This window comes from Gopherus flavomarginatus, chromosome 1 (assembly GCF_025201925.1).
Source record: "Gopherus flavomarginatus isolate rGopFla2 chromosome 1, rGopFla2.mat.asm, whole genome shotgun sequence".
NCBI classification, from domain to species: domain Eukaryota; kingdom Metazoa; phylum Chordata; order Testudines; family Testudinidae; genus Gopherus; species Gopherus flavomarginatus.
The window spans coordinates 94,159,942-94,185,909 of record NC_066617.1 but is presented as its reverse complement, the minus strand read 5'-3'; the positions used below and the strand labels follow the sequence as shown (position 1 = coordinate 94,185,909).

Below are 25,968 nucleotides of genomic sequence, written 5' to 3'. Positions count from 1 at the left end.
GTGAGATTCAAACCCTTTTCCAGAGCTGGACAACCTGCATCTCCCCACCCGCCCTACTGGGTGATTAATACCCATTTTCCTTGCGCTCCCTCCTCCTTCTCCCCTGTTTTCCGTACTGTTGGCTTGCAAAGCTTCCTCTTCCCCCATCCCCCGAATAACCACCAATTGGGATCTGGGTTCTTTGCTTTTTCCTTCTCTCTCTCTCTCGCTTGCTCGCTTTTTGCCGGGTGTTTTTTGATTCACCTTCCTTTGCTTTCTCTCCCCCCCCCCCGCCCCCAGGAAATCTCTGGGATTTTATATTGCAGAGGATTTTTTTTAATTTGCTCTGAACAATCTCCCCTCCTCCCCCGCCTCCCACCTTGCTTGTGTCAAAGATCCTGAGTGAACCTGAAGAAGTTCAAAATGCCTGAGACGGATTGTTAATACTGCTTTGCAGGAAAACAGGGGGAAAATAGCCACCCCAGGGAATTTAAAATTGTTGAAACAGGATTTGCTGGTAGGTACATGTGTCTATACTTTACCCTCGCTTTGAGGTTTAATTGTTTTTGCGCGAGAGGAGTGATGGGAGGGGAAATAATACCCATAAGTTCATTAAAGAAACGTCGGTATAGCTCTTCTGCCTGTATAAATATATTAAAGAGTTAAACAACCCGCAAAGAGCAAATGGATGTGTTCAGAGAGTGACTGTGTGGCCGGCCGTTGCAATTACTCTGTACGAGACACGTTGCAGGTGTAACCAACAGCCCTGTGATGCACATCAGCACACCAGCTTCCCTGTGTGCGCGCGTGTGTGTCCCCACCTCTCCAGAAATGCAAAATGTACACTCAGTGCACAGTCAAGCCCTTGTTCAATCCCAGAGCGAGGTGGGAAGAGATGGGGTGGGAATAGACGGCAGGACGTGTCAGCAGCAATGCAGATGGGGATGGTAACTGCATTTGCTAAGTGTTTGTTCCAAGCGGTGTGTTGTATTTTGTACGTCTCTGTGTTGGTTGGGTGTGTGTGTGTGGGGGGGGGGGGCAGAGTGGTGGGGGAGTAGAGGTCTCTTTCTCTCCACGATTCACATCTCGCTCGTTTTCCGATCTCGTATCCATGGCTATCCCAGGAATGGTACAACCAGACCGTATCTGAATTATTTATAGACTCGTGCCGGCTGTTTTCGATTCCTCCTGGCTGCATGCATTAGTGGGGAATGCGTTTTTCTTCCTGTGCTTCTAGATAAATCCATGTCTTTATTGGGGAGTATTTGTCGTCTCCCTCAAACCCCACTAATACAAATATCGATCCTTTCCCCCCTTCAGGTGGGGAACGCTGTGGGAATAATCATGCTTCACAGAAGAACAGCACCGATCTCCAGTTACTCTAAATACAACCTCATCCGCTAGGGCTCCAGGAAAAAAAATAATTATAGGAATCGTACTTGTGAAAAAGCAATGATTGCTTTGGACGTTGCGCTTTACCATCCTCCCTGCACTCTCTGAAGTGAATCTCTTCTCTTTGAATTTGCACCGCTTCAAGACCCAAGAGTGACACACACATTTTTATAGCCAAATCGGATTTTTTTTTAATCATTTCCCTCATTTGCTCCCCCGACCCCTATTCTTCTCATGTGGATATGCAAGCAAAAAGAGAAGTCTGGATAGTCCCAACATGCTCGCTCCTTTAATCTGCCCGTCTAGAGGTTCTGCTTCTACAAACCAAGGTAGGGAAATTCCTCTTTTTGTTTTTCTTTCCAGGTTGACAGCTCATCGTTGCTCGCTCATTTGTAAAGGGAAACCACAGGCGATATAATCGAGAATCCAGTGATGATGTTTTAGGAGTAGATCTAGCTAAAAGGAGGAATAGTCCTCAGACATGTTCATTCCTCTCCCCCTTGTCTCATCAGATAGGATGGGCAGAGCGGGGAAGAGGAATGTTTGAGTTACTATTTCACTGAATAGAGGGGAAAGTTCTCTGGGTTTTGGAGGTTGTAGGAGAAGGGGAATTAAGACAAAAGCCAACCCAGGGCAAATCGACTCCCTCTCTCTTCACTGCCCCCTCGCCTCCCTCAGTCATTCCGTGCTTCGATTCCCTCCTCGCCCTTTATTATTAAGAATAAATACAAACCTGCTTGTTGCCTAAAAGGATGGTGCATAATCTAGAACCAGGGCCTGGGCATCATTGGAGGCCTAATGCAGTGAAACGGATCTAAATGGGGACCGAGGCTGGCGAGGGGTGGCCAGTCCCAGGAACAGTGGCTGAAACGAGCCAGGCTGCTGTGTGTGCTTGCGTGCAGGTGAAGGGCTATTTTAAGTCCAAGCACGTCAAGAGACTTAAAATAAACCCACTAGGCGCTTTACTCAGACAAGTCCATGGTTTTAATTTATTCACTCTCTCACCCCCCCCCCCCCCGCCAGGTGCTGATGTGGCGGTTGTGTTCAGCGGTGATCCTTCCCTCCCTTCCCCTGTCTTACCCCCTCCCCCACAGCCATACCGTCTCTTTCTCTGTCTCCGCTCATGCACGCCCTCTTCCGCAAACTGCTACTTACTCTGATGCAAAATGGCTATCTTGCAATTTGACTGTGCCTAGGCGAGAGATACCAGTACATGCACGACAGTAATTTGCTATGTGAGTCTTTCTGTAAGATGGTGGCAAGACAAAGGGATACGTGCTCTCGGGGGCGTGTTCATTTATATGTGTGTCTCGTGTTTGCTCTATACGGAAAACTGTCAAGTGCTGATTTTTGTAACCAACATCCATTCTCTAAACCTGCTGTGTCGTTAGGATTCGTACACACACCCCGCCCCCCCGCGCATGCAAGAAATTGCTGTCACTCTACCAGTCTCTCTTTGGCCAAAGCCTAATGTCAGAGAGAACTGAAATCCAGGGTAACCTCTGGAGCTTATTAGATGCTATTCAAGGAGCGTGATAAGAAAACGGTCCCTTGCTCCCTGCGACTCTAGAACCGAAGGGGTCTCCAAAGGCCGGGAGACAATGCAGAACAGTAGGAAGTATCAGAGGGGTAGCCGTGTTAGTCTGGATCTGTAAAAGCAGCAAAGAATCCTGTGGTGCCACAGGATTCTTTGCTGCTTTAACAGTAGGAAGGAGACTAGCAGGAAATCAGTGTGCAGAGGAGCTAGGCTGATGTGGGATTTATTCCTACCACACCCCCTTAGCTTCCCCGTACGGCGCGTCTGCTGCCGCTGATCCGGGACAATACAAGGGACAGAAGTGGGATGGCGAGTGTCTTGGGTGGAAACCCCAGCAGAAGTGGCAGAAGTCCCCCAGTTTGAGTCATTTAAAATCGGATAAAGCCCTGGGGTGCGGAGGGGAAGGATTCTGTAGGGGTGAGAGGAGGCGCGCGCTCCAGGATCCTCTCCCCTTCTGAGTCTCTCTCCTAATATTTCTGACGTGTCTTTCCCCTTGCTACTGTGGCTGACGCTTGTGTTGCTAAAACCAAATGCGCCCCGTCCTGGCGAGGGGCAGCTGGGCGGCAGGACCCCACCTCAATAGCCGAGTTCTCCCAGGCTCTATAAATAGCATCCGCGCCCAGCTCTGACTCGCTGCCAGCTGACTCCGGCCGCCTCCCTCCGCAGGCTGGAGCCGAAAGTTTACGAGCGCGCTGGGAACTACATTCTCGTTCCTTCGCTTCCCCCCACAGAGCTGGGGCTGGCCGAGGGAGCGGGGCTCGGGTCCTTAGCCTGCACTACTGTTCATCATCATTGTGCTTCATTCCATTTAATGTTTGTGAAAAGCCAACTGTAGTGCTCTGCCCGCTCCGCAGGGCGCTGGCGGGAGGCCCCACCCCTGCCCCGGGGGTCCACGCTACGCGCCCCGCCCGGATATCTACAAAGCCGCTGGGTGTGCGCCCGCAGCTGTTCCGCGGCGCTGGAAGGCGGGCGGCCCCCGGGTGCTGCACCTGGCATGGGGGCAGACGCAGCAGTGGGGTGGGGGCGTGGGTGTGCAGAGGCACAGGCTGCACCGCTCACACAGCCTGGCGGGGCCCCGCTTCATTACATCGCGGTCCCAGGGCCTCCGCCGTGCTCCGCTGCGGCCGTGCAGGCTTCTCTCGGCAGGGTCTCTGCAGCTAATGCTCGGTCCTGCCTGCGGATCTCCCCGGCTGGGGGCGATAGCTCGGTATTCGCCAGCACCGCGTACCAAGATTGGCCAGCCCTTGAGTCGCCCCCCGCCCCCTCTGTCCACAGCGCCGCGCCCCCTTCCTGCGCTGCGCTCCCTCTGGCTGTCGCCAGCGTCCGCATAACCCCCAGGCGGAGGCAGAGCTTGGAACGGGAGACTGCCTGGGGCAGCGGGGGCCCGGCGAGGCTGTGGGGAGCGGGCTGGTTCTGCCCCCTGCTCGGAGCAGGGGCACCCCCCCCTCCTACCGGAGACCAGCGCTGGGGGACTCGGGGGGTCACTTCTCTGGTGTGCGCTCCCGGAGCCGGCCGCAGAAAGCGCAGGTGGCTGGAGCCACGGGCAGCAGCAGCTCCCACTCCCAGGGAGAGCGCTAGGGATTCGCTCTGGCGGCCCCGAGGGGCAGGGGGCTCACGGCGGGCGGTGATCGGGGACTCGGCGCTGCTGCGGCACAAGGCCTGGGACACACAATCCCACGCCCACGTGGACGCGCAACCCGGGGGTTAGCTCAGCTGTGTGGCTGGCAGGGAGCAGACTTCAGACCCGTTCTCTCCCCTTCCCCCCAAGCCTCGGCTTGCTCCCACCCCTGGGCGAGCGGGTTCAGGGGCTGTTTCATTAGCGGAGACACTCAGGGTTTTCTTGCTTTCCAGAACGACCGAGCGGCGCGGGGCGCAGGACGCGCGCAGTGGAAGGAGGGCCGCGCCTGGGAGTGTTCAGAGCCCACGTGCTGCTGGGGGGTGGGAGCATGGGGCTGGCTCTCGTCCCGGTGCGTGGGTAGGGGCGGGGAATCACCCACCTCACCACACAGCTGACGCTTCTGGCACCCGCGGCCTGGGCTCTGCTGCTGGAGACAGAGGCGAAGCTCTGCCAGTTCTCAGCCCAGGAGCCTCTCCCGCTCCCTGCACGTTATTCCGGGGCCACCACTCCTGCCTTGGTTCTCCGCCTCAGTTCGCTTTCCCACGCCCGGCCCTCCCGCGTTCCTCGCCGACCTGCCATCGCTCCCCTCCTGCGCTCCGTGCTCCCCTCTTTCCTCGCTCGCCCTCCCACTCAGTTTCCTTCTCCCTTTGTGTCTGCTGCGCTTTCTCCTCTCTTTACATGCCTCTTCCTCCCACTCCCTCCAGCCTTCTCGCTCCTGGCATTTCACGCTCCCACTCTGTTTCTAGCCCTCGCTGTCCCTCCGTTCCCTCCTTCTTCCACTCAGTTCTCTCTCTCCCTCTCTTCTTTTCCCCACCCTCGTCTCTTCTAGTCTCCCTGTCTCCTCTTCCCTCCGTTCCCTCTCTTGCGCCTTCCTCAGGCCATGTCTACATCTAAAGTTTTGCAGCGCTGGTTGTTACAGCTGTATTAGTACAGCTGTATAGGGCCAGCGCTGCAGAGTGGCCACACTTACAGCAACCAGCGCTGCAAGTGGTGTTAGATGTGGCCACACTGCAGCGCTGTTGGGCGGCTTCAAGGGGGGTTCCGGGAACGCGAGAGCAAACCGGGAAAGGAGACCCGCTTCGCCGCGGTTTGCTCTCTCGTTCCCGGAGCCACCCAGCAAACCGCAGGGAAGGAGACCTGCTTGCTCTGGGCTCCGGGAACGAGAGAGCAAACCGGGAAAGGAGACCAGCTTCGCCGCGGTTTGCTCTCGCGTTCCCGGAGCCACCCAGCAAACCGCAGGGAAGGAGACCTGCTTGCTCTGGGCTCCGGGAACGAGAGAGCAAACCGGGAAAGGACACCCGCTTCGCCGCGGTTTGCTCTCGCGTTCCCGGAGCCACCCAGCAAACCGCAGGGAAGGAGACCTGCTTGCTCTGGGCTCCGGGAACGAGAGAGCAAACCGGGAAAGGAGACCCGCTTCGCCGCGGTTTGCTCTCGCGTTCCCGGAGCCACCCAGCAAACCGCAGGGAAGGAGACCTGCTTGCTCTGGGCTCCGGGAACGAGAGAGCAAACCGGGAAAGGACACCCGCTTCGCCGCGGTTTGCTCTCGCGTTCCCGGAGCCACCCAGCAAACCGCAGGGAAGGAGACCTGCTTGCTCTGGGCTCCGGGAACGAGAGAGCAAACCGGGAAAGGAGACCCGCTTCGCCGCGGTTTGCTCTCGCGTTCCCGGAGCCACCCAGCAAACCGCAGGGAAGGAGACCTGCTTGCTCTGGGCTCCGGGAACGAGAGAGCAAACCGGGAAAGGAGACCCGCTTCGCCGCGGTTTGCTCTCGCGTTCCCGGAGCCACCCAGCAAACCGCAGGGAAGGAGACCTGCTTGCTCTGGGCTCCGGGAACGAGAGAGCAAACCGGGAAAGGAGACCAGCTTGATTACCAGAGGCTTCCTCCTTCCACGGAGGTCAAGAAAAGCGCTGGTAAGTGTCTACATTGGATTACCAGCGCTGGATCACCAGCGCTGGATCCTCTACACCCGAGACAAAACGGGAGTACGGCCAGCGCTGCAAACAGGGAGTTGCAGCGCTGGTGGTGCCCTGCAGATGTGTACACCTTCAAAGTTGCAGCGCTGTAACTCCCTCACCAGCGCTGCAACTTTCTGATGTAGACAAGCCCTCAGTCTCGTTCTCCTGCATCCCTCTATCTCTGCGCTCTCCCTCTGGGGACTGATTTTAATCTCAAGCGCACTCACTGACTGGTCTGGTCCCTCTCCCACAGGGCAGAATCAAGCTGGCCCGCACACAGAAGGGCGGGCCCCTGCTCGGGGTGCTCTGAAATTGACCGACCCCGGTCCTTATCTGTCGTGTCTGCTGTGAAATAAGGGAGAGATCAGATACAGAGCCGTCCTACGCCCCTAGGTTGCAGCTAACTTTTATTTATAGCCGATTTAAGAAGGGAGCCAGCCACCGGCAGATGTGAGCGCAGGGAGAGAGCTGGCTACTGGCCCAGGCCAGCCAGCCCTCGCTCTGGGAATGAAAGGAGAGGAGCTGGGGCTGGTGCGTGGCTGGAGCAGTGACGGCCCAGTCCGATCCTTCTCACTGGCTGGAGAAAGAACACCACAATTGTAGGCAGAGAGGGGCTGGCTTGGCGGATACACACACCCCTCCCCAATTTCTTGGGGATCGAACCTTTACCCAGTCAAGAGTCTGGGAAAAACATGCCTGGGAGCAGCTGAGGATCCAGGGTTGGGGGATACCTGCTCTTTAGGGGGGGTGTTAAATGGTCACAAAATCTGTTTGGGAAGGTGGGACCTCGCTCTCTCTCTGTTTCTTATGATTATATCCCGTCTCTGCCCTCCTACCCTCTCTCCCTATAACGTATGTTTTCGCTGCATTCAGGGATGGGGGAGTTTCTCTGTGTTTGGGAGAAGCCAAAGGAAAGATGATGCAGGGGCTTCATAACCAGAGGCAGAATTTATGGCTCGGGAAAATACGAATTTGCTTTGGAACAGCTTCAACTTCCAAACCGCCTTTCCCTCAGCGAAGAGCAACACAGAGAGAAGGTGCAAAGCACAGTCCTAAAAGGGTAAAAATTTGAACGATCAAATGTGTTAATTCTGTCCTCACTGACCGCAACCTCTACTGCCCCATCCACACACACAAGCCTGCCTTGTGGGTCCCATTCTGATTGCACACCAGCGGTAGAACAGGAGGTGCACCACTAAGGTAAATAGAGTTACACGCATGTCAAGCCCCTGTGTGTGCGCACCTGCATATAGAAGCACAGTAGACAATGTGCTGCACATAGATACATATGTGATAAGCTGGTTATACAATAAGTTGGATAAAAGATAGGTCCTAAGTGGCTGGTGAAGGACTCTGATCAGTGCAATTATCTCAGGACACCTGCGATGATTGGAACTTTTGCTACATCACCGTCTTTCACATATCCCTAAATCCATGAAAGAACATTAAGAGACAGCAGGAGAGAAAAATATTCACCAAGATCTCTCTTTTCCCCGACAGCCTTTTTAATCATTTATTGTTCGGTTCGTTTTATCCTAATGTTGGAATATTAACGACCCTTAAAAATCTTGTCTGTGGGGGAAAAGGTGGTTTTATTTATTTATGCATTTTAAATACCAGTTTAACCAAACCTGTTTCTCCTGTTTTGTTGCAAAAGAGGCCAGCTGACTTTGGAGTCCAGTAGTTCGTATTCTGTGCTGCCCTATGGAATTGTGTTTTGGTTCCCAGTCCCGCACTCTCAGTGCTTGGGTTGGTACCAGAGCTCGGAGATGAGAAATCTAAGGTTTAGTGCCTCTGCAGTGCCATGTCGGAGGCCTGGGTTTGACTCCCAGTTCTGTTCTCTCACCCCTCCTCTCAAGCTGGCACAGGATGTGAGCTTGTTGCACAGCCTACACAGAGCTCTAGGGGTTAGTGTCTCTGCAATGGCTTTGATTCCATCTTCTGGTCTTTCACTTCTGAGATTTGAAGAGTTTAGGATTAAGCAGAAGCTGGGGCTGATCCCTTGGTGGTTAATGGTCTACACTACCCTGAGAGAAATGTGGGTTGCATTGTGAGTCTGCTGCACCAAGTCCCTTCATCTAAACCTCTTGGCAGCTGGAATGTATGGCATGTGGTGGTCAGCAGGGACACAGCCTCAGCAGCAGGAGGAAATGGGGGGCGGAGAGAGGAAGTTGTATGTCCTAACAGATACATGATGAAATAGACTGGTTAATCAGAGAGACAGACTGGATGATTTAATAGATACACATGGAAAAGATTTATGTATCTATCTGATCTACTGCATGGTTCCTGTAGCATCAGAGCACCCTATGATGAGGTTCCAAAACTGCCTGAATCTTCTGTGCCTCCCATCTGGTGGAAATGTTTACACTTAAAAGAAAAGCAGTGAGTGACTGGGAGAAATATGACTGATAAATCTTCCATTACAGTGATCCCTCCTTCACCCACCCATGCACAAGAATCCTCTTACCCACGAAGAATCAGCTGATTAATTTAGTTGCTTCAATGCAGCAAAATATACCTGCAAGTGACCTGGGGGCCTCAGGGACTAGGAGGAAATGGCCATTTGAAAATTGCAGTTCTGGAGTTTGTGGAAGCGGGGGCCAGGAGTGATAAGATTAAAATCGAAGCATGATGTCCTCTTACCAATTGCCTAATGCCCTCTAGCCTGAGCCCATTATTTGCTAAATGTTACAAGTATTTCATAGTAGAAGTTAAAGGGACGCCATTACTGGTCATGAGTGTGAATCCTACTGGTCATGAGTGTGACTCCAATCCCTCTTTAACCTACCTTTATTTCTCTTATATCTGTTTGCAGTTATTAGGCCAGATCCTCAACTGTAGCCAATTGGTGTAGTGCTACTGAAATGAATGGAACTATGCTGATTTACACCAGCAGAGGGTTTGGCTCAATAAGATTAAATATTAAAGCTTAATTTTTGTCTTCTGAAAAACACAATCTAGGCCAGCACAGCAGCCCCACCACTCACAACCTCCTGATAATAACAAACAGCTGTTGTGTAGCCCAGCACTCATGAACAACCATGCAAAAATAAATCAGTGTATGTAAACCCTGAGCCAGTGAACAACCCTACAATATCAAATGAATGTGTGCAGCTCTGTGCTTATGAGCAAACCCACAATAAACAGTGTGCACACCCTGCCAGAGGCAGGAAGAGGGCTCAATGGATGCAAGCTAATTTTCATGCTATTGAGGTTTCTGTGTGGAGAAGGAAAGGTGTGTGACTTGGTAGTAGACACAGTACACTGTAAGTAAGCAAACCAAAACCATAGCTAATTTGTCTCTTTGGGCTAAAATTGCTTTTTCATGTAGCTTTTTGGTAGTCGGTCAGACAAGAGTGCCTTAGGCACTAGTCCTGGGCAGATGGTTTTTGTTTTAAACATACACTGAATGAATTTAGTGCTGCTAAAAGGTGTCAGCTAATTTGATCTTTATAAGCTGGGGGGCTCCCTAAAAGGGATTTCCTCCCACAAAACCAACAATGGCCTCCCTTGTACAAAAAAATAAATCAATTAATCAGCTGGGAGCAAATGATGAGAAAATAGGAATAGGAGTGTGGTGACAGGTTCAGCATGAGGGATGCAGAGGGAGACACCAAACTGGGACACCTGCACAGCACCCCTCCCCCGATCCTAAGAAAGTGTCAAGGGAGTCAGTGAATGTCTCTGGTTGAATTCTGGGAAGGGATGGCCTAAATTGCCTGGGCCAAATGAAAGAGAGGCCATAGAGCTCAGAAATCCAGTGAATATGGGAGATAACAAATGAAAAAACAGGAGTGGAATGAGGGTCAAAGGTATAAAATGAGTGAACTGAATGGGAACAGCACACAGAGAACCATGGACAAGGCTCACCACTGCATGGAAATGTCAAAGGAGTCAGTGGATGTTGCTGTTAAGTGTGTTTGACCGACAGCCTTGAGAACTGAACATCTGCTTCCTTTATCCCCAGCACAGGTACAGCTCCCTTAACATTGTTGTGTACTGCTGTGCCTCACCGTTTACATGGAGAAAAAGAGAATCAAGTCTTCATGGTGTGTTCAGTCCTTGGTGTCTATGCCAATTGGAATATGACTGTTTGCCTGTCAGGAACTGGAGGGAGACCACCAGCTCACTTGACACAAGGTACATTTTTCAAAGGTGACTCAATGATTTAGCACCCTTCTTCCTATTTTTAAAAGTGGCGCAGGTACTTAGGAACTTCAGTCTTACTGACTTTTGGTGAGACTTAGGCTCCTAAGAGCCTAAGTAATTTTTGAAATTAGGACTCAGACTCCTAAATCACTGAGGCGCTTTTGAAAATTTTATCTATAGCCACTAAACCATCATCAGATGGAAACCATTTGCAGTCATTACTGACCTAGGCTGGATTTGAACCAGAAATCAAGATGTAAATGACTGGGTAGCTTAGTGTTAGTCTTCTGACACAGCCAACCTGCAAGCAAGGTAGCTTTATACAGGATACTGGTTTGTGTAAAACAGGAAAGTAATTATTCTCTTTGTAGCCTTGGTTAAGTCTCTTCTAAAGCATGATGTTCAAGTTTGGGCACTATATATTTAAAAGATAGAGAAAGATTGGAGAGAGTTTGAAGGACTGAGCAATGAAAATGATCAAAGGTCTTAGAAAACAATACCTACTATTGTCAATATTAAATAATGGTTGAGAGAAAAAGACAACTGTGGGTGGAGGCATAACTGTCTGCAGATGTGTTACAGAAAGAAGACAGGGGCAAATTATCCTCATTAGTCACCAAGGACAGATCAGGAAGTAAATGGGTTGAAAAAGCAGCAGCAAAATTTTTGATTAAACATCAAATTAAAAGTTTACTGCAAGAGCAGTTTGGGTAACAAAAGATGTTGATAGAGGTGGTGGAATTACTATATTAGAGATATTAAAACCTAAAACCTAGATGCTCAACTATCAAGATTATATCTACTCTTTCTTCAGTGAGCCATTCACTTTGGTTTCAAGGTGCCAAATAAAGCCACTTTAGGAAGGAAATAAGATCAGTCTTGTCAATACGCTGAGGACTATATGTCTAATTTGTGAGGTCTTTTCCCACCATAATGAGTCTAGAGCTCTGACACTGAACATACATGTTATGTATTTAGAAGCGAACATGGTGTTGCTAAATGCCACTATAGTTTGAATTCCCCTCAGAAAGTGTCAGGGGCTTCTCAAAGGTCTTTATATTTTCAAAACCTCTGGGATTTTGTGATATAATTATCTACTATGGTGAAATGCTAAGTTCACCATAGTAGATAATTATATCACAAAATCCCAGAGGTTTTGAAAATATAAAGATCTTTTATATATAGCAGTTCACCATTAGTCTAAATGTTTACAGGAGAATCTCAGTTTTCACAAGCCTGTCCCACATTGTTAGCCTTGGCAGGGGCAGTTAAATAATCATGAGTATATTTTGGGCCTCACTATATCATGACCATTGCCCCTTGTCTTCAGTACGTTTCTATCTGTCTCCTTTTATCTTAAGGTTTTGAACTGGCTCCCATCATCATCCTATCTGAACAACCAGAATTGATGTGCAAGGTGATGTGACATTAGTGTATGTAGTCACACATTAACTCAATGTCACAGTATGAAAACACATGTTTTGCCATGTCATGGTATGGTTGTTTTGTCAGGCTAGACAAGGAAAAAAGTTAGATGGAGGATTTAAACTAAAATCTTTCCCTTTACTTCCCTTTGTCCCACCTACCAGCACTATTATAATTAAAATAAGATTTGAGAGGACAGGCAACACAGCAGTTTCTAAGTTGTCTTCCTGTCACCCTCCATAGTAGCTTCAATATCTGGTCTGATTAATTTGGAGGAACTGTGTTCTCATCATATCTGACAAACCATGTAGGTTTGGGCTTGGTCAGATGGGAGGCGTCCAAGGAAAACTTGCATCAAGTGGGGTTAATGGTTCAGTAGAGACACTCTTGCGTCAGTACTGATCACAGTGCCCCAGCATGGTCACGGAGGGTGCAAAACACCAGGGAGTGAACCAGGAATCTCCAGAGCTAAAACCATGAACTGCTACAGCTTGAGCTCAAGAGCCAAGCTGCTAGTAGTGACAATTTGTATTCTCCGTGGACTAGTCCAGAGGGGGGACCTGTTACACACATGCAGGAGAGGGTTACACCATCATTTAGGTGATAGATATAAAATGGAGTCCAGAACTCTGGCATTTTTCACAAGAATATGGGGCTTTAGTACTGGTGTTCTGATCTAATTCCATCTTGGAAATGTTATGAGTTCCTAAAATTCACTCTGTAATTTCATGTGAATATGGTATTTTCCTTTCACCTTCTGCCCTAAGCTGCTAGTAATGTTGGTGTTCACTGGTAAAGAGCTGTCTTATTCGTTCTAGTGTACATGCATTTCAACAGTGGTTGAAGTGCTTCTTATGTGCATAGTGGTCTGTAAAGAGGTTTGGGATCCTTTAAGATTAAAGAAATTATAGACTTGTAAGATTACTGTTTCAAAGCATGGATAGCTCAAAAAGGGAGCCTGGGTTACTGGGAACCAAGTGAAAAGGCTATGATTTGGTGTCCTGAACTTGCAGTGAATATACCAGTACAAATGGCATGTCCCTCATCCCATTCTTCGGCCTAATACATGGAGGATTTGCTTTCTGGCAACTGGCTTTACAGCTCTGATATTATCTGAGGACAGGAGTGGTTCCATAGCTAGGCAAGGGCTGTATTTTTTTCCTCTTAATGGTTCAACTCTAGCTGTAAACACTTGTAAGTATGGAATTATTTGATAAAAGGTTTTTTTAATGTCAATTTGTCCAAACCAAAACCTTTTTGGGAAAATGTTTCAGTTTGGAAGAAGCTTTCTGGCTGAAACCAGAAAGACACCTCCTAGAATAGCCCTGTAGTTAGTGCACTTGTAACCCATACACCTTCTGTGTGTGGTGTGCTGTCCCATTTAGTGGCACCGAGACCACTTAGGGTACGTCTACACTACCCATTAGATCGGTGGGTAGGGATTGATTTATCGGATTGATTTATCGTGTCTAGTGTATAATACCGTGTCTAATTTCCCCCCTTTCCCCCCCACAGTGTAGACCAGGCCTTAGAGAGAATTAAATGAGTCTGCTCTACAGCCTCAACTAACAACCAGCTGGCTTTTAGCTCATGCTATAGCGGCTCATGCACTAAGCTCCAGAGATCTCAGGTTCCATCCTGCCTGCTGAGGACCGGATAGTCAATGTTTTATGCAAAGCGAAACAGCTTCAACAGAAGAGCTTAAGAGAGTGACTCTATGGCCTGATAGGGAGACTATGTTGTTTGGGATGTGGGAGATGTTAAACACCTGGCAATTCTGGGTATCTCTTTCATTTTTTTGACAAAAGAATTAGGTTTCATTTTTGTTCTGATGCTAAATGAAAACAGAGGTCAAACCCTTGACATTTTTCACAAACTGGAATTCTTGTTTTCTGGCCTAGCCATTGACTTGATTAGGCTGCATTAAGGGATTGGAAGAAAGCGAGAGGAATCTATTATAGCATGGATTCTCAACCTGTTGGTCTTCAACAAGCTCTGCAGGGACATGGCCATCCTCCCTTTAATGGCTAGATGGAAGGGGTGTCCCAAAACCTTTTTTGTGGTTGTTGTAAAAGGGGATCATGGTATCAAAAAGGCTGAGGGAAACTCCCTTACACAATAGCTAGGGCCCTACCAGATTCATGGTCCATTTTGATAAATTTCACAGTCATAGGATTTAAAAAATTGTAAATTTCATGATTTCATCTATTTAAATCTGAAATTTCAGTGTTGTAATTGTAAGGATCCTGTCCCAAAAAGGAGTTGTATGCGGGGGGAGTCACAAGTTTATTGTAGGGGGGGTTGAAGTACTGCTACCCTTACTTGTGCACTACTGGCAGCAGCACTGCTTTTGGAGCTGGGCAGCTGGAGAGTGGTGGCTGCTGGCTAGGAGCCCAGCTCTGAAGGCAGAGCCACCACCAGCAGTTGCACAGAAGTAAGGATGGCATGGTATGGTATTGCCACCTTTGCTTCTGTGCTGCTGTCTGCAGAGCTGGGCCCTCAGTCAGCAGCCTCCCCTCTCTGGCCACCCAACTCTGAAGACAGCAGCGCAGAAATAAAGGTAGCATGGTATGGTATTGGCACCCTGACTTCTGTGCTGCTGCTGGCGGGGCGCTGCCTTCAGAGCTGGGCACCTGGCTGCTGCTTTGTGATTCCCCAGCTCTGAAAGCAGTGCAGAAGTAAAGGTGGCAATACCGTGACTCTCCTAAAATAACCTTGTGACCCCCCCCCGCAACTCCCTTTTAGGTCAGGACCCCCAATTTTAGAAACGCTGGTCTCTCCCATAAAAGCTGCATAGTATAGGGTAAAAGCACACAAAAGACCAGATTTCAAGGGTGTCACCAGATTTCATGGTCTGTGACACGTTTTTCACGGCTGTGAATTTGGTAGGGCTCTAACAATAGCTAATCCCAGCAGGGAAGAAGGTTTTATAGGTGTAGGGTGACCAGACGTCCCGATAAAATCAGGACTGTCCTGATTTTTAGACATTTGTCCTGTGTTCTGATCGATGTTCGGTCGGGACGCAATTTGTCCCGATATTTTGCACTCCTGTTTTTTTTGTTTATGTTTTATTCCGCTGGCTGGACTCCGCTTCTGCCCCCCCCCTCACCGGTGGGACTCTGGGACTCCATTATTTTTTTTTTTTTGCTCTGCCGGCGGGACTCCCCCGCCCCAAATGTGTCCTGATATTTTCTGCATCCTATCTGGTCACCCTATATAGGTGCACTGGATATTTGGAGCTCACAGTCATATCACCTCTGTCTCCAGAAGGAGGCACTATATTGAATAGTGTGGGAGAACTGGGCAATACAGGAACCCACAGCTACTAGAGTCTGAGCCTCTCCAAACAGGACGTACTATGAGAAAAATGTCATGGGGATTGGTTCTGGGGTAGGTCATAGACATTCCCATCTGAACTGATCCCAGGAGGAGGTGCTCTATCTGTACTAGCTGTGGGGGAACTCACAGCAGCTTCAGGGCTAGGCTGGCTCAGAATATATTGTATGGAACAGGGTAGAAATTCTGTCTACTGAGGAGCTTCCAACTTGCGAACTGTTTCTAGAGAAGGATGCAGAAGGGGTTGCTGCTTTTCTGCCATGAGTGTCTTTCTACTTGGTAATGCAGTGGGTTAATTAACTGCACGACTGGATTCCTGTGGGGTTTCTGTCACTGAACTCCTCTGAGAAATGCCTTTGAAATGCACTGTGGCAGAGGAAACACACAGTAATGCACACTATTACTTACACATACACATGCACACAGGAGAGTATCCATGCATCCCTGCGTGTGCCTGTATCTAGCTCGGTCTCTAATTGCCTAGTATTACTGGCTACTGTATTCAATGGGCTAAGAATCTCAGGGGAGATTCCCCAGTGTCAGATGTGTTTCAGCACTATCAAGATGAAACATCTGAGGATGACAATCCCCAAGGGAGAGTCTAATGAGAGCGACAGAATGACATATCTGTTCTCTCGGTCTCTCTCTTCACTTGTTCAGATTTTTGTACAACTTGAAGTTGAAATTAATCTCTAATTCATGATTGCAAAAAATGCAAACGTAGAGACCTGAAATCTTGGAATCCACTGTAAAAAGCAGCTCAGTATAGTGCAGAGCATCAGGCACTACACAGCAACAGAATGAATCTTTGCAGTCTACATTTAGAAATAGTGAGGTAGCAAACTCCACAGTGACAAAAGCTGTGTGTGAAATATAAATTTGGAGTCTTCCATGACTATCAGAAGGGATATAACATTTAATTATAGGATTAGAGGTCCTGTACCCGAGTTGGAGAAAATACAGATTGGGTAGTGTAACAGGTTACTTGCCCCTTTATGGATAATGGTGCCTACTAATCATCTCATCCTTGTCAGATGACATAGTCCCTTTAAGAGTTGGGGTGGTCTGATGTATAAAGGTGGAGGAGATAGGGGGAGAGAGGAAATGGTCCCCTGAATAAGTGCTTGGAAGGAATCTTGTGACTGTATCTTTAAGGACCTGGGCTCAGGAGCAGAGTGGGTGGGGCCAGGCTCCCCTGTTCCAGCCAATTGGGATAAGCTTGGGAAGGGAGTTTATATACACCTCTACCTCAATATAAAGCTGTCCTCGGGAGCCAAAAAAAACTTACCGCATTATAGGTGAAACCGCGTTATATCGAACTTGCTTTGATCCACCAGAGAGTGCAGCCCCTTCTCCCCGGAGCACTGCTTTACTGTGTTATATTCGAATTAGTGTTATATCAGGTTGCATTATATCGAGGTAGAGGTGTACTGCCTCTGTCCTCTCATAGCAAGGCAGGTATCAGTAGAGAGGCAGTTTGTTGGTCTTTTTGAGCTGGAGGACTAATTGGTGAAAAGGGTCCAGCTGAAGGTGAAGCTGGCTAAAGCTCTGCAGGTGGCCTGAACCACAACTCCATGGAGGACAGTTGTGGGGGAAACTCTTCTTCTGAGGAACAAAGTAACTGTCTGAATCACAGCCCTAGCTCCACAGGGGAGACCTGAAGGGATACGGCTAGCTTGAACCACATCCTCAGCTCCAAGAAGAGGGCTGTGGACCTTTCCCTCAAAGAGGGAAACCATAAAGATAGTTTGAAATATAGTTTGGGGTGTGCCAGAGAAGATGAGGAGCCCCCATGAGAAGGTGCTCTCAGTAACAGACTGAGAAGCTGCTCATGAAACCCAGACCCCAGGGGAGAATACTATGGGACTGAACCAGAGGAACACTCCACAAGATGAGCATGGCAGAAGCAGGCCAGGGAAACGCTAAAGAGTTGTGGAGGGATTGGCAGTAGCTGTTTTGTACGGAGCTATAGTCTGGAAGCCACAGAGTGGATGGTCTTGAGTTCCTCCACTAAACTCCAGAAGAGAACTTTATTATGGCCTTGAGCAAGTGGGTCTCACTGAAGGAGAACAGGATTGGTAAGCCCCTCAGCTGGGGTAACTGGCCTCTGGAGTCATTGAACTCTTTAGTACCCTGATTATTAACCCAGATGGAGGTTTGAGGTTACGACAAGGACCACTAAGTGAGCTAGACAGTGAGGGGGTCAATCAGAGGAGGATAGGGCGAGGGATAGAAGTTATAGAGAACCTGCGATAGGGAAATGGAACTGCTGCTTAAATGAAATGCTTTTAATCATTTTCTATGGACATGCAAGTGGCTCCTTAGGGTTTTCTTTTAAAGATAATTTTAAACACCTGAAAACAACACTAAGACTTTAGTTGCTCCAGCTAGTATCAATATGTTTGTGCCCATATTTCATTGTTGATCATAGGCTTGCTTATATTAGAAGTGAGAGCTATGTTTGACTTGAGCCACAAAAAATGGTTCAAAATTCACCTTGGATTCTAGTGGCATGAATATTATGTACATGTTAGGATGAGGGCTGGAAAAGGCAGGAGTTAAATTAAATTAGACACTCTCTTGGTTTACTTAGACTCAGCTCTGAACATGGGGATGAGTCTGTGTCAGAACCAGTAAGAGAACCCAGATCTCCTGACTGATTCCCAGAGCTGTTCCTCAACCAAAAGATTATTCTTCTCCCATGAGAAAACTGGCTTCCTTACAGCCAGATCCCTCTGAACCTCTCAGCTTGTAGACCCTATTATCAGGTTCTGGCATAAAAAGATTCTCAGACCTATACTGAGTGCAATTTGGAAGAGTTTACAAAGCTCTAGTCCAAATAGCACATTCCCATTCTCTGGACTCCAACATTTCAAGCTAATGGGTGGCAATTTGGCAGCATGAATCCCCTTGATATAAATGGATATTTCAGTGCCTGCCTCAAGCGATGCATGGAGAACCTGTCCCTCAGAATTGTTTAGGAAGATTAGGGAGATTGCTCTTTCTATATCTCTGGTAACTCATGTTCCAAAAGGGATTTGGTGCAGAATAGTATACATACCTATAACTATAGCAATGCATGTCCACAAAAATAGTTACTCTCTAAGAATGGTAAGCTTTCCTGATTAAACATTTGAAAGTTAGGAAACTAAAAAATGGATGTTGCCCATATGAGTTGAAATGTGTCATTTGAGGTGTATGCATTATGATACAGGTACCCATCTATCATTTCTGAAACAACATAGAATAATGTACAATTTTTGTACAACCTCAAATACACAAGTCTCTTCTTGTAGAGTGGTGCACTGCTGTCTATGACTGAATTCCTAAAAGTCATTTATCTACCGTATACCTGATGCTCAGTGAATGAGGTGGTTACTCTTGAGGAGTCATAGCTCATACAGGCTGACCCAATGCTGATAAGAGTATCTCACTAGGCTCCTGCTAAGCATTTTGAGAGAGACAGAAATCTGTAGAAAAGATGGGATGATGTGCTATTTGGTGTCTCTACTACTTCTGAACAGTGAGAAAAGTGGCTAATGAGAGAATGCCCCTGGCAGGCCAAGGGTTTAGCCATTTGGGGCCTAAATCCCCCTGCAGAATATTAGTACCTAGTTCAGTGGGAGTGATGCATATTTAATGGGGAGAAGAGGACCTCTTGTCATCCAGTTAGGAACTATTAGAAACCCTCTGAACTCCAAAAATGAAATCCTGGCCTCACTGAAGTCGGTGGCAAAACTCCCATTGAATTCAATCGGGGGAGGATTTCACCCCTAGAAAGGAATGGCTTTTGAAATTCAGAGCACATAAGAAGAATGAGAGAGAAGGGTGTTAGATATGTACTTGCACAATATTGTAACTCAGCAGCTAAAGAATTAATGAATTGTGACATGTATGTACATGAGTTAAGCTGCAGGCCTTGCACCTGATCAAATGCTCTCTGAAGTCAATGTGAGCCCTTCCATTGACTTCGCTGGGTGTTGATAAACCCCCAGATGCTTGCTTTACTTTTAGTAGCTACAAGTGCTTGGTACAAAGGTTGAAATCCGTTTCATTTGGAAGTGTCCGCTATGAAATCATTAGGTTTTATCTTCTAGAGATCAGTCTGAAGAGTGGTCTGGAAACTGGTTAGCCTGCTGTTTGATTGCTATAGCGAGTGCTACTTACATTTTGATGATTACTGAGCACAGTGGTTTTTACCTTTTGTCTTTGTATTTTCTGCTTTTGCTATATCTGAAGCAGTAAATGACAAGATTTTAATGGAACCTACTGCATCAATTCCTTAGAAACTTGACTTTTTTGGTTTATATTAAGCATTTATTAAGGATTGCCAAGTACGTGCTCTTCTTCAATAAAAAGTAAGGAATATTTGGTGATGAGGATGGGATCTAGTCAGGATTAGGTTTGGGCCACATTAAGGTTCTGGCTTCTTTACCAAAGGGCTCTTCATAGGTTGTGCCAGTAGGAGAAAAAACGAGTATCTAGAGGGAACAGTTTAAAATGGCTGCATATGGTACAGCTGAGGATATGCACTTTACTGGAAATGGAGAGTTTTGAATCCTGTGCCAAGTACTCTGAGCGGTATCGCTTCACTAATAAAATCACTTCCCAAGAAGAAAATAAAATAGTATTTTAAATTAAGGACAGAAAATTAAAGCACTTAATTTCACTCCAGAAACCTAGTGGGGAAAAAATTAGACTTAATTGAGATAATGGGATTTTAGGGAGATACTAAGTTCCCAGAACCATTGTACTGTTGGATATCAGAAGCTAAACTTTGTGAAATCAACTAGGAGAGGAAATGCATTCCAATTACCTAGTCAATCTAAAGAAAATGGCTGGAACGTGCTTGTGGCCATGCCTACGTGAAGTGTTGTGTGATAGTTTCATCTGTCGTATGTGAAATCTGGAGCTTAGAGACTGCTTGTTGCAAAGTACAAAAGACTTAACACTAGCCTGGAATAAAGAAAAGTGCCAGGTTTTGAAGCAACTAGAGAAGTGTACAAGTTGGGAAGAAACTAGTAGATAAAACCCATTCAGTAAAATCATCAGAGCAGTTTAGAGAAAGAAGCGATAACTGACCTGGAAGCACCAGAATTATTTGTGCTTTTCATATAACCAGACTTCAAGATCTAGTGGGAGAGTTTGCTGAGGAGCAGGAATTTTACACTGGACACCAGTGCAGCAGTTACAGAAGAAAGTAGTGAATGGAACCAAGTTTCCTGCTGCAGAACCTGAGGCTTTAGAAAAGATGCAGAACTGGGAGTTGCCTCATCCTCATCTCATAGCTGAGATTTTTTTGCAGCTGGGAGTCAACTTCCTCTTGACAGATCCATAAAAGCCAGGCTGATGTGTCTCTGCTGGAAATTGTCTCACCCTGGTTAAGTAGGCAGGTCTATGCTGATCTGCTTTTGGCAAAGAGTAACCTACCTGTGGACTGAGCCAGTAGATGTGGTCAGTTAGTTGACTGGAATTAATCTCCTCTGAGGGTGAATATACCTGGTGTCAGCGGGAAGTGATTCTTTTCAGACTTTACAAGCATCTATAAAAGTTCTGGTATGCTGCTTCATGGAAGACCCATGATTTTCCAGGAAGCACAGATGTTAGAGATGGAAAAGGTGTATTTGTATACACCTATTCCCTTCCCCCATTCTCTTTGCCTCTGGTCAATGTAGGGGTGATCCTTAAATTGTATTCTGTGATTCATCCAGTCTTCCTTACATTTTTTCTTTGCTCAAACCGATCACTTTACTTTAGTTCAGCCCTTTGAGATTTCCGTAAACAATTTCATGTTTAGTGAGCTAGCCTACATTCAGCTTCTTAACTGGAGTCACATAAATACGTATCTTTTGTTTTTTTGCACGCAAGACTGGGAAATTAAAGCAGTTGACCTTCTCTTACTGCTGGTTGAGGGGAAATGGTCTGACATGGATCACTAGAATAGATGGTGAAGATTTACACAGCTCAGGGGATGTTCGCAGGCTGTAAATTCCAATGATATCCTGGGAAATCCCAGATCATGATGGAGTGTGGAACCTGGCCCATAAGTCTTCAAACACAAGCAGTAGAGCTGCATGGGATGGGGGGACAAGGAAGTCAACATAATTGCCTATTGGGGAGGTGAGGAAGAATTACGATGGAGTCTGCTGCATCTTCATAGAAGTCTCCCCTGCATTCCCGCTCCTGTAGTGATGCAACATAAGAATGTAGACTGTAGAGGACAGCCCATCCAGCCATTTTATTTTCATTCAAAATTGAAACACAGGTACTGGTGGGTGGCAGCTCTCTTACCACTTAATTTAGAAGACAGCCCAGCAGCTGTAATTTAGCAATCAGAAGAGGTAGAAATCAGCCACTTTTTCATTGTAGTGCAACAGTTTGACTCCCACTAAAGGGGCTGCATGAGAGAGAACAACTGTATAGTTATATCATCTGTCTGAATTTTCACATATGCCCCAAACCCCATTGTGCCCCTGGGAGCAAATACAAGAAGTGGAAGGGAATAGGCACACAATGCTCAATGCTCTAACATATATTCTATTTCCATCCTATCCCAAAGTGATGTACAAGCCATGGCCAGACAGAGCCACTCCCTCATGTGAAGTCACACCTTACTCTGTGCCTAGTCCCTCTGAAATCACCTGGACTATTCTTGTCATAAGGAAATACTCCCCGGGAGTATGGGTTGCACAATCAGACCCCATACACACAGAGGAATCATCTCACCACTGAAATGCAGCTACTTCTGGGGTAGCCACAGCGCAGATGGCCAGGTGCAGCACCAGTACAAAACGGTGTTTAGGATAAATGCTGGGCAGTTTATCCAGCTGACGCTGCAAAGACACTGGCGGCTGGGCAGAACGAGCCTGGCGTGACGGCCTTGGGCACTGCAGGTAAAACCCTCTTTTGTAAATCCCACCCTCAAGCCAGCACCTGTGGAGGCCACTTCTGTCAGTGCTGCCCGCGCCCCTGAAGGCCTCTCGCCTGGCAGCCCTGGGGCGGGGCGGCTGGAGCCCGGCAGCCCCTCCCGCGCGGGCCGCGCCCGTAGGAGCAGCTGAACGGAGTTTCCTGCCGCCGCTCTGGGCTGGTGGCCCCTGGCTAGTGGGCGACACCCCCCCCCGCGCTGTGGTCGCCTCAGGCCTCCTCCGCAGCACTCTGCACTGCCGGGGCGCCGCGGGAACTGGCTCCTCCCGTCACAGACCGAGTGGAACGCTCCTGCGGGCTGCCCCGCGGCTCCTTCCCGCCCTCGCGGGACCCTCGGCAGCTGGCTGGGGGCCTGGGCAGGGAACGCGCGCTGGCCTCGCCTCTCCTCAGCCGCGGGAGCGGTTCTGCCTGTGGCCGCGGCTTCCTCCCCGGAGCTCCGGGCCGGGCTGCGCTGCGCTGCGCTGCGCGAAGCCTTTGCTCGGGAAGGCGGGAAACCGCGAGGGACGCCGCCAGCGGCCCGGCCTTGCTCCGACCGAGCCCCCACGTGCACGGGGGCTCCGCTCGCTGGCCTGCCCTGCTGCAACAGAGGCCACGTCTGCCCCCCGCGCGGTTACCACGCATTAGCCCGGGCTGCGAGTCCCGCGGAGCAGGCACCAGCCAGGCGGAGCCGCCGGGACACGTAACCACCGCGGCGGAGAAAAGCTGGGGCAGGGCCTGGGAGGTTTCCCGTAAGCTAAGAAGCCGGGTCGCTCGCCTGTCCTGCGGCTGTGACTGCCCAGCGCCACCTTTCCCGGGGGGCAGAGAGCAGGTTCAGCTGGTGACCCCCGATGGGAGACCTGGTAAAAAAGCCTTTGCTTCAGAAACACCCTGTGCCATGGCCCTGTTTGCTAGAAGTTAATGCATTTAAAATAAACCTCCGGGACTCAGTGAGGGATTAGCTCTTGGGCCGGACCTGGGGAAAAATTCATATTATCTTGTGAATGTGGAGCTGTGCCCTGCTCTGACTCCTAAGCCAAACCTGTGCTTTTTTTCCCCTTTGTGATAATATTCCCCTTGAAATCAAAAATTTGAGTGTAAGAGAGAACTCGCTAAACAGCCCTACCTAGGACAGGATTTGGAGATTATGAGAGTAGATAATAAATTGAATAGCAGGCATTTAAAAACAGGAGGCAGTCATGTAGCAAGCAAACACAGATATTCCATGGGAGGTAGAAAGCAGTAATGCCCCCCAAAAAGCAGTAAAGGGGGAAAGCCCAGCGTGATAATGAACTGTAAATGAGATATGAGCTTGCAGTACAATATAGTAACAAAGAAAGCAATGCAATTTTGAGTTGCATCAAGAGGACTGTCACATTACAGGTAAACAGTCTCGTTTACTACATATCACTGGTAAGACTGTGCCTAGAACACTGTTCTCATTTCTGGACAACTCAGTGCCACACAAATGGCAGCAAATTAGAATGAATTCAGTGGAGCAATAAAAAGGATTAAGAGGCTGGAGGGACTGATCTAAAAGGAAAGATTAAAATAACTAATTACATTTAGCTTGGCCAAATGACAATTAAAAGGGAGACATGATAACTGCCTAAAACTGTGTGTTTAAGAATGTAAACATCAAAGCGAGAGGAATCCTTGAGTGTGGTTCAGGCAGTTGGTTAGATGCCCAGATACCATTGTAACGAGAGTGGTGTAAGAATCTAGATATAATTGAATGGAAAGTGGCAATAACAAAGCAATGATGTGAAATGGAACAAAGAGTCTGAATTCCAGAAAATTATTCCTAGTGCTGAGGTGTATTAAAATGTAGGAGAGTTTCCAAAGGAAGTGGTGGAAGCTCCATCAACAGAACACTGGAGAATGTGCTATATAGAGAACAATCCCACATTTAAAGCACTCTGTGTGGATGTACAATTTATCTGCAGCTGATCTGCAGTCCACAAATGTGGTCCATGGATATCTGCAGATTTGCAGGGCTCTACCCATGTTGGCCAGTATGGGAGTAGAGGGGAGATGTCCTGCTAGGATTTCCTCCCTTCTCTCTCCCACCTCCTTACTGATTTGTGTGACCCTATAGATTACTTACTCTTCTTGGTCCTGATTAAGCCTCATGCAGGGGATTAGGTTCATCTCAGAAGTGCCACATTTTAAAAAGAGAGTTGCAGATTAGAGGGAGTTGGGAGGAGTGAGCAATGAAAATGACTGAAAGGCTTATACAGTTAGTCCTCTAAAGAAAGGTTAAGAGAGGCAGCTGTGTTCAGTCAAGATAAAAGACAACCGTGGGTGGAGACCTAACTGTACAAATGTGTAAAGGGTTATTATAGAAAGAGGACAGGGGCCAATTATTCTCTTTAGTCACTAAGGTCAGATCAGGAAGTAAATGGGCCCTTAGCTGAGGCAGGGAAAGTCAGGTTCAATGTGAGGGAAAACCTTCTAAATGCTGGGTGACCAAAGAAGCCAGTAAGAGAGCATGGAGAAATTGCCGTGGTTGGAGATATCCCAAAATCATGCCTGATACATGGGTAAAGAAATCAGTCCTGTCACAATGAAGAGATGAATCAGCTGCTCCACACAGAGGTCCCTTCCCACCCATATGCTTTCATTGTCTTTGTAATGGCTCTTGAACTTGCAGATCATGCGGTACTCAGTGCTTTCTGATTGAAGGTTATTTCTTTAGGACATGTTTGTTAAAGCTTCTGTTTTAATATATACTGAGGATAACTTCCCCCTTGACTGTGAATCTGTGCAAATGGCTTCTTTAGATTCAATCTGCCCTTGTTATAAGAAATGCAAAGGTAACCAGTTCCAGTGGAGCAAGAATGAGCTTGGACTTTTACCCCTGAACTTGATTCTTTTTTGAGATATGAAATAGTTCAATTAACATTAAAAAAAAATCCCTGTGCGCCACTTCATGTCCTGAGTTTGACTGGGACGGGGAAGTGCCATAAAGAAAAGCTGTCCCTGCATAATTTCTGACTGAGTCAAGTTCAGGACGTCCTGGAAATCACTCAAGGAAAGTCCGTTCTCAGAGACTTAAGACTGCGTGGTCCTGAGATATATTTGCATTAACTTCCTGAAACTGCTATTAAGATGGGGGGCAATTGAAAGTGAAATGGGGAGGTAAGGATAAAGAATAAAACTTTTTGTCTCTGCAGCATCTGAGCTAATTGGAACGATATAGGTAATAGCCCCATATAAATAGTAACCAAAAATTGTTGTCATCTGATAATTGTTTAGAGGTCAGTGTGACAAACTAGTGGTTTTAGTCCAGTTTCTAGTGAGCAGGTGTCTGTATCACAGGTTCACTATCACAATGACACAACAACTAACAATTTCTTAGTAGTTTTATGAGGGAGTCCAAGACCAAGGAGACTGAACTTCACTTTTATCCCAGAAGTAATTGATTTAGGATCAGAGCAGAGGCACCTTGGTGAGGGACAATGTACATGGGGAAAATTGCACTGCCACTTCCTCTCGCTCTGGGAAAGAAGCTTGGCCTTATAATAAAGACATAGGACTGGGGATCAAGAGATCTGGGTTCTGTACCTGGCTTTGCCACTGCCTCAGTCTGTAATCTTAAGCTAGTCACCTAACTTATCTATGCTTCAGATATCTCATCTGTACATAGGGATACTATACCCCTACTGCACAGA

The 25,968-nt window shown here is 47.7% G+C and overlaps 1 protein-coding gene and 1 non-coding gene across 5 annotated transcripts in view; both read left to right on the top strand.

Annotated features, from left to right (window-relative positions):
• The first annotated feature begins 340 nt into the window (after window positions 1-340).
• Window positions 341-25,968, top strand: part of GRIN2B (glutamate ionotropic receptor NMDA type subunit 2B) — a 333,110-nt gene continuing 307,482 nt past the window's right edge. For 2 of the 4 annotated variants that reach the window (XM_050953765.1, XM_050953735.1), the window contains exons 1-2: window positions 341-496; window positions 1,300-1,700. The gene's annotated coding sequence lies outside the window, so the exon portion shown is untranslated. Of the gene's footprint in view, window positions 497-811; window positions 960-1,299; window positions 1,701-25,968 lie in introns of those variants that run through there. The other 2 variants (XM_050953745.1, XM_050953756.1) reach the window with 2 other exon arrangements.
• Window positions 11,674-11,781, top strand: LOC127043386 (small nucleolar RNA snoR97). Its single transcript, XR_007772245.1, has one exon. It is a non-coding gene; the product is annotated as a small nucleolar RNA snoR97 (small nucleolar RNA).